We start from the raw sequence: 8,693 nt of genomic DNA, 5'->3' as shown, positions 1-8,693 counted from the left end.
ACCTCAAAGGTCCGGACTAGAAATGGATTCACCCACTTTAAACCAGGCAGAATATCTCTCACAGGTGTGCCCTCCATTTCTGGATTGGAGTTCATTCCAGATATAGTCAAGTTACAACGAAGAATAGCCACCATGTCTAGTGGTGTTCTTACTTTTTTGAACGCTGTTAGGTTTGGGCACTTTCTGTACCCCTTAGTCTCTCAGCCCTGAAGGAATGGCATTGGAGAGCTCTAGTCATCCAGTCTTAGGTTACAGAAGAGGGAAGAAAACCAAGGAGGTGGGGAGCAGTTTAAAGTCATACAGATAAGTACTCACTGCACTCCAAGGCAGTCCTCAGAATAGGCTACATGATGGCTCTCTTTAGTTCTACCATATCCTCGCCCACGCGGCTCAGTCATCAGCCGCACATATTCAAAGCAGACTAATCAGGAGAAGCCCTGGGCAACTCCCGCTGGGCGGGCTGAAGCATTCTTAGCTTGTGGGAGATCACACATGGCTTCCCAAGATTTGAGGACATGCTCCTCTGGGTCTGACATTGTATTCTCTCTGTCATTGTCCACACTTCCGGTTTGAGGTTTCGAAAGCCCCTGCCAATTCCCAGTTTGCTCTTTCTGCCTCGTGGGTGGACTAAGACGTGAGTCCTCCCAGCTCTAGTGCCATGCCTGCCTGCTGCCATGCTCCTCCCCACATGATGGTCACCAAATCAAACCCTCTGGCACCGAGAACCCCACATTAAGTATTTTCATTTGTAAGTTGCCTTGGTCATGATGTTTTGTCACAACCATGGAGCTATAACTAAGATTGAAGTTGGTACCAGGGAGTGGGCTAGTCCTGTGATAGACCTGACATAGATGCTTTTCTTGGAGGGATGGGGATGACTTTGGGACTTCGGGCTAGGGAAGCAATTGGATGCTATAAGTGGAACTTAACGGGCCATCCTCTTAGGAGCTTGGAAGACAGTAGTGCTGAGAACACTCTGGATTGTGGAGGCCTGGCTCAAGAGGTGTCAGAGGGAAACAATGTCTGGCCTAGAGACCATTCGTGTGGTATTTTGGCAAAGAATTGGCTGCTTTTTGCCCTCGTGAATCTGCCTGAAGCTAAACTGAAAAGTTTTGAACTAACTTCGTTAGCCGAGGAGATTTCAAGACAGACTAATACTGACTCTCTCACTTGTTACTCGTGATCATGCTTATGCAGGTGTGCAGTGAAAATGAGCAAGTGGGGCAAAAAAGAAATACAGGGGGCTGGAGAGATGGCTACTCTCCCAGAGGACCCGGGTTCAATTCCCAGCACCCACATGGCAGCTCACAACTGTCTGTAACTCCAGTTCCAGGCCTTCTGACACCCTCACACAGACATACATGCAGGTGAAATACCAATGAACATAAAATAAAATAAGTTATTAAAAAAAAAAGAAATGCAAAAATGTACAGTGTGAGGGGAATAAAATAAAGAGAGTGGTGCCCTCGGGGCAAGACCCCACCCAGCTAAGTGTCCAGCTCATAAAAAGAAAATGCCTAAGGAAGTAATGGGAAGCCTGTGCAACAAAGGAAAACTTAAGCAAATGGGACTCAAGGGGGCCGGGCTCCATCCCAAACTGGCAGCCAAACTTGGCAACACTGGCCACGTGACTCCGGCTTTAGCGTCATAGAGGATGCGCAAGCAAAGGGGGCTGTGGAATCTTCCTCTATGATGAAGGGGAGTCACCGAGGCCAGCCATGTGGCAAGAGACCCCCTACAGGGAGGCTCTGAGAGGCCATTTCATGAATCTGAGAAAGTGAAACCTGGATTGGGTTGGACAAACCGGGATGTTGGAGGTGCCAAAGCCGTGAGATGTCTACCAGGGAAAGCGGCATGTAGGGAGTGGAATCAGACCAACAGAGAGAATTGTGTTTCGGTCAGCAGAGACAGAAAGGCAGAGCTATAGGATTTGGAGTTTGCCCTGCTGAGAGTTTTGATCTTGCTTCGGTTCAGTATTTCTTCACCATGTCCTCATTCCTCTCTTTGGGGATGGTAATGTATATTCTATGCCATTGTATGTTAGAAGCATGTGATTTGCTTTTTGGATTTGACAGAGGGTTATACTTAGGTGATTGCCTTGGGTCTCAGAAGAGGCTTTGGACTTCTTAAACTATGATAAGACTGTGAAAGACTGGGGACTTTTGAAGTTGGACTAGATGCATTTTGTATTGTGATAGAGCCACAGACCTATGGGGACCAGGGAATTGAATGTGGTGGTTTGAATGAAAATGGCCCCCATAGGCTTATATATTTGAATTCTTGGTCCCCAGTTGGTAGAACTGTTTGGGAAGGATTAGGAGGTGTGGCCCTGTTGGAGGGGGTGTGTCACTGAGGGCAGGCTTGGAGGTTTCAAAAGCCCATATCATTCCCAGCTAGCTCTTTCTGCCTCATGCATGTGGATCAAGATGTGAGCTCTCAGCTGGGCATAGTGGTGCACACCTTTAATCCCAGCACTTGAGAGGCAGAGGCAGGTGGATCTCTGTGAGTCTGAGGCCAGACTGGTCTACATGGTGAGTCCCAGAACAACCAGAACTACATACTAAGACCCTGTCCAAAAAAAAAAAAAAAAAAAAAAAAAAGGCTCTCAGCTACTGTTTCAGCACCATGGTTACCTGCCCGCTGCCATGCTCCCCATTCTGGTAGTCATGGACTCTAACCCTCTGGAACTGTGAGTCCCCAAATTAAACATTTTATTTTATAAGTTGCCTTGGTCATGGTGTTTTTTCATGACAATAGTAACTGAGACTATTGCTTAAGGAGTCTTTGGAAGAACCCCCTAAACAGCTAGAGCTCTTCTCGGACCTTCAGGAAGTATTTACTGTGACCAGTTTCTACAACTTGTGAATCCATGTTGTGACATTAAGGACTCAGCATGGAGAGTCATTTTCTTTATTAATATGACTGAACTGGACAATGTTCTGCAAGAAAAATCACAATATGCTTGATAGTAAACATTGAACCCTAACCCTAATCATTATGTGAAAAACGGAGGATATGGGCATATTGCTCAACTGAAGAGGTCCTGCCTAGCACACACAAAGAGCACAATCCGCAGTACCACATAAACCGGGCACGGTGCTCTGACCCTGTAACCCGAGTGCACACAGCTGAGGCTAATCTGGGCTACCAGAAGCACTGGGTCAAAACTAAGTGAATCCATAAAAGTGTCCTGGTGGGCGGCATTTTAAACCTGAAGGTCAGTGACTGAACTGAAAAGTAACATCATCTTAAATTTATTATTCTCAGTTTGGCTGTAGCTATCTCCATCCAAGATACTTTGTAAATTTTATTAGGGCTGCATTTACTGGTAGATTCTGAACAAGCAAATCTGTTGCTGTGGTCCTTTTTAGAATCAGAACTATTTACAGATAGATTTTCTTCTTCTTCTTCTTCTTCTTTTTTTTTTTTTTTTAAATTTAACCGTTTAAGGGAATTTCTATTTTTTTTTTTCCCTCATTGAGATGAATCAAAGGCTTCAACATAGTCTCCTGGTCACCAGGTCTAGATGATGATGAGTGAGGCTGGGTAGGGGAAGGCATGGTGGTTCACACCTATAATCCCAGAACTAGGGGAACTGAAGCGGGAGGGTCTCAACTCAGGCCAGCCTGGGCTCAAGAAGATAAATCAGCGTCATCCCACCGCCGTCGTATGGCTCTTGCACTTTCCCATACGGCTGTTAATGTGTAGGGGGCACTTCGGACGGGCCAAACCACACCCTGAAGTAGAACTGTGCTGACTGGATCATGTTCTAAACGCTGTCTGAAACTGTGCGGATGGAGGAAAACACTGTGGCCAGGCCAGTGCAAGGCAAGGCTACTTCCCTCCGCGAGCAAACGAAAAGATCCAATCCGTACAGCGGCATGCTGTGTAGAGGGAGCTACCACCCCTCCGCTGTGCCAGGCTGCACACAAGCTAAGAGGCTTCCGGAGGGTTTCCGTTTGTTTTTTAGTCTTTTGAGACAGTCTCACAGTGTAGCCCTGGCTGGCCTCAAACTTCCTAGATAAGCCCAGGCTGGTCCCAAACTCAGGCTCCTCCTCGGTGCTGGGATTACAGGTGTGGGACAGCGCAAGCGTAAACTCGGAAGCAGAGCAGTACAAACTCTGGCCAAAGCGGGGGTGGGGGGGTGGGCACCGAGAAGGGACATCTGGCAGAAGCTATTCTTTCACGTCGGGCTGCCCCTCCAGCTTCACGCTAACGTCACGTCATTCTGGGCATTTTCATTCTCTTGCCTGACCACACCCTCCCTCCTTAACCCAAACACACAGAATCTGGGTGAAAAGTCTCTCTCCTCTGTTTGTTCTCCCCAAACTAATTAACAGTGTTTATTTCAGACCAGGACAGGCTTCTCCTGACTATTCTGCACACCATTTTAATCAACAGAATGTAACTAACAAGCTTAAAGAGCCATTCAATACTGAATCAGCAGCTCCTACCATATGCTGAGGGTAAAAACACACTTCCCCAAAAAAGCTAAATGCAGAAAGACCAAGGATAGAAGATGTATTTAATACTCAAGAAGTCTCACAGGATGTGCTTGGTATGTGGAACACTGAGACTTTGAGGGGAACAAGTTATTCTTTAAATATACCTACCCCAGTCACCCGGCCAGCTAAGTCGGTACAGCTGGCAACTTAATATATCTAAATACACACACACACACACACACACACACACACACACACACACACACACACGCACACACTTTTTACCCACTATTTCATTACATTTAACCCTCACCCCCTCCCCAAAATGAGGGAAAATATAATCAATTACAAAATTGCTTCTTAGATGGATTTTTTTTGGGGGGGGGTATTGTTCAAGACAGGGTTTGTCTATATAGTTCTGGAACTTGATCTGTAGATCAGACTGATCTCGAACTCAGAGATCCACCTGCCTTTGCCTCCCAAGTGCTGGGATTGTAGGCGTGTGCCACCACCGCCCGGCTCTTAGATGGATTGTTTTTGGTTGTGTTATTTTCTCTGAAGCATGGTTATATGACTAACAGACTTCATGCTAACCAGGGTTGGGTTTGTTATCTCTTTTTGTTTTGTTTTTGTTTTTAAGACAAGGTTTCTCTGTGTAGCCCTGGCTGTCCTGGAACTTGCTTTGTAGACCAGGCTGGCCTCAAACTCAGAGATCCGCCTGCCTCTGCCTTGTGCATGCTGGGATTAAAGGCATGCGCCACCGCTGCCTGGCTGGGTTTGTAATCTTAGACACTATATTTGCTTTATTCTGGAATTACTGATTAATATTTCAATTGTGAAAAAAAACCCACTAAATTACAGCTAAATATTTATAAGAACTGCCTTTTTAAAATAAATATTTACTTTTATTATTTTTTTAATTTGTGTATGTTATCTATGTGGGAGTATGCATACATGAGCATATATGTATGTGGGAGTATGCATACATGAGCATATGTATGTGGGAGTACGCTCATACATGAGCGCAGTACCCTAGGAAGCCAGAAGCCTAGGAACTCTTGGAACTAGAATCACAGACAGGGTTGAGCCTCTATGTGGGTGCTGGGAATCGAACTCAGGTCCTCTGGAAGAGCAGCCAGTGCTCTTAACCACTGAGCCATCTCTCCAGCCCAAATGCACTTTGACAGGCCAGAAATTAGGTTGTTCTAGGTTCCAAAAGGAAGGGCACTCTAACCGAAGGCCTGGTTGTTTTGTTAGCATGTGTAGGAGTCCAGCTCCAGTCCCTGGCATCCTAATCATTTTCAAAACGTCTTCAAACTAAACGCCAAGCCTCTTTTAGATAAATGGAAGGAGCCTGGCTGGTAGAGCTCGATAGACTAAATGTTTTCTTGGACTCAGTACTGACTCCCTCATCTCTCGTAGTCCTAACAACTAGACCCGTCATAGCTGATTTCCATTTTCAACATGCTTCCGTACAGCGATCTAAAAACACCCTTTTACAGCCATCCAAGGGTGAAAATATTTCAGCTCACTTTAAAAATTGCTTTTTGAATTATATAAAAAATCCCTGGCTCAGCCAGGCGTGGTGGCGCACGCCTTTAATCCCAGCATTCAAGAGGCAGATGGATCTCTATGAGTTCAAGGCCAGCCAGGGTTACCTAGTGAGACCGTCTTAAAAACAAACCCCTGAAGCTGGTCGTGGTGCAATACTTGAGAGGTTGAGGAAGGAAAATCTAGAGTTCCAGGCCAGCCTGGCCTGTCACAGAAAGTTCCCATTTCAAAATACAAACCACACACATATTTTGTCCAAGTTGGCCTTCTTCCTGAGTTTCTGGTATTCAAAAAGGAAAAACTAGCATCCGTCTACGATGGAAAAGAGCACAGTAATCTAACTTAAAGATTAGGCTTAATTTTCAATTCATCTTCACAGGAAATTTACATGTATGAAACAAAACTGCATGACTTAACAAGTAATGGTTTAAAAAACCCTGCAAAGCCACATGTGAAGAACACTAGCTCTCTGGAGGCCCTGGGGAAAGGTCCACCCTGCCAGGATGACTCCTGGGGCTTAGTTGTTTCTTTTAGTGGTCCCTGCAGTGAGCACATTTCTGTACTTCACTTACTTAAATTCCACACTGGTCTGGAGAGATGGTTCAGTGGTTAAAAGCATTTGCTGCTCTTCCAGAGGCCCAGGGTTCAATTCCCAGCACCCACCCACATAGTGGCTCCTGTCTGCACCTCAACTCAGAGGATCGAATGCCTTTGTTAGGTCTCCACGGGCACCAGGCATGATGTGATGCAGACCGACGTGCAGGTGAATCACCACGCATAACCAATAATTAATAAATTTCATAAGTAAGGGAAAGTAGTTTGTTTTTTTCTCGAGACAGTTGTTTCTCTGTGTAGCCCTAGCTGTCCTGGAACTCACTCTGTAGCCCAGGCTGGCCTTGAACTCACAGAGATCTGACTGCCTCTGCCTCTGGAGTGCTGGGATTAAAAGGGTGTGCCAAAAAGTACTTCCGGATTCAGGTCCGTGGATATTACTCAGTGAAGCTGTAGCTCCTCTTCATCTTTCAGCTATCATGAACCTTCTAATGTCCCCCCAGAAGAGAATGTTTTAGATAGAAAGCTGGAGCCACGGTTTCAATTTTACCAAGTTTATCCCCCACCCACACTGCCCCCTCATATCCTGACCAACACTGGCACTGCCACTTGAAGCTAGTCAGGTCTGGAGGATGAAGTAACCTGGCATGGATGTGTCTGGTAATTAAAAAAACCGAGGGAGTTTGACCTTGTAGCGCTCACCGCCCTGGCCTCACTATGAGACCCACAGGCCTCTGTCCCCCAAGTGCTAAGATAAAGGTGTGTGCCACCATCCCCAGCCTGAAAACGCTTTTGTGTTTATAGCTGTCTACTATCTTTTCTCTTGGATAGTGACCTTTACTGATACTGCTCAGATACCATGATTATCCATTTCAGGTCCACAACTCAATGGTTTTGGTGTGTTCACAAGTGTGTCTACCCAGGACTACAGTTGCATCTCACAAACACTGAACCCAAACCTCAACCCCAAACCACTGCTTATCAACTTATCTCTGGCAGGTGACTCAATGCAGACTATCCTGTGTGGACCTCTGACCGGCTTCTTTCACTCAGCACATTTTCAGGACTCTGTCCAATTTTCCCTATGTATCACTTTGTTTCTCTTAACACAGATGAACATCATATAGCCAGAACACATTTCATTGATACACTCACCCACTGGGGACATTGGGACTGTTTCTACCTTTCGGCTACAAAGAAATGAAAATCTTGGTGTTTGTGTGCCAATTTATGATGTGATGTTTTTCTTTCTCTTAGATATACACCCAGGACAGGAACCACTGTTTTTTACTGCTTGAGGACCTATCATATTGTTTTTTCAAAGGGGCTGAAATTTTACATTCCCACTGGTGTACAAGAGTTCCATCTCGGCTGGGCGGTGGTGGCGCACGCCTTTAATCCCAGCACTCGGGAGGCAGAGCCAGGCAGATCTCTGTGAGTTCGAGGCCAGCCTGGTCTACAGCGCGAGATCCAGGAAAGGCGCAAAGCTACACAGAGAAACCCTGTCTCGAAAAACCAAAAAAAAAAAAAGAGTTCCATCTCTACTTCCCTGACTCTAACTAACCTCACTCACAGTCAAGGCTGTTACTTCACTTCTCAGATCTGTCCCTTCTCACTGGCTTACCGTCCATTACTTACTTTCTTGGGAAAGGCATTTATTCAGGTCTCTTGCCTATTTTGTTGTTAATCAGCTATATAGAAACTTTTTTGAGGCAGGGTCTCATTATATAGACCAGGCTAGTCTCCAGCTGAAGAGAGGCTTCTGCCTCTGCCTCCCATGTACTGGAATTAAAGGTGTGTGTTTACTAGGCCTAAGATATTAATTAATTATTATGTATGTGTGCAGATATTTTTGGCCTCTGTTTTGAGGTTCTTCATTTGTATAAGGTCTATACGTGTTATTAGTAGAGTAAATGTATACAAAGGGAATATTTCAAAGAAATACACAGCACCTCAAATTCTACAAACTACATGATTTTATTTATAAAATTCAGCATATCACTTAAAGTTGCCCATGCCCATTTCAACAGTACCCAGTTACAGATCTCCACTTGAGAATACTCTGAAAATGCTTTCGGGTAAAGTATCATTCAGTACTTCGGTGCACTGCTATCCCAGGTCCTGCCGGCGAGCTTATCCTCATCA

The 8,693-nt window shown here is 45.4% G+C and overlaps 1 protein-coding gene across 1 annotated transcript in view; it reads right to left on the bottom strand.

The window, feature by feature from the left end:
- Positions 1-8,501: 8,501 nt before the first annotated feature.
- Msh2 (mutS homolog 2) overlaps positions 8,502-8,693 on the bottom strand; it is a 64,308-nt gene continuing 64,116 nt past the window's right edge. Inside the window, exon 16 of the mRNA XM_052746514.1 lies at positions 8,502-8,693. This exon is cut by the window's right edge and continues 188 nt beyond it. The gene's annotated coding sequence lies outside the window, so the exon portion shown is untranslated.

The sequence above is a fragment of the Peromyscus californicus genome, unplaced genomic scaffold (genome assembly GCF_007827085.1).
Source record: "Peromyscus californicus insignis strain IS unplaced genomic scaffold, ASM782708v3 Scaffold_1__1_contigs__length_55948999, whole genome shotgun sequence".
NCBI classification, from domain to species: domain Eukaryota; kingdom Metazoa; phylum Chordata; class Mammalia; order Rodentia; family Cricetidae; genus Peromyscus; species Peromyscus californicus.
This window is presented reverse-complemented; position numbering and strand designations above follow the sequence as displayed.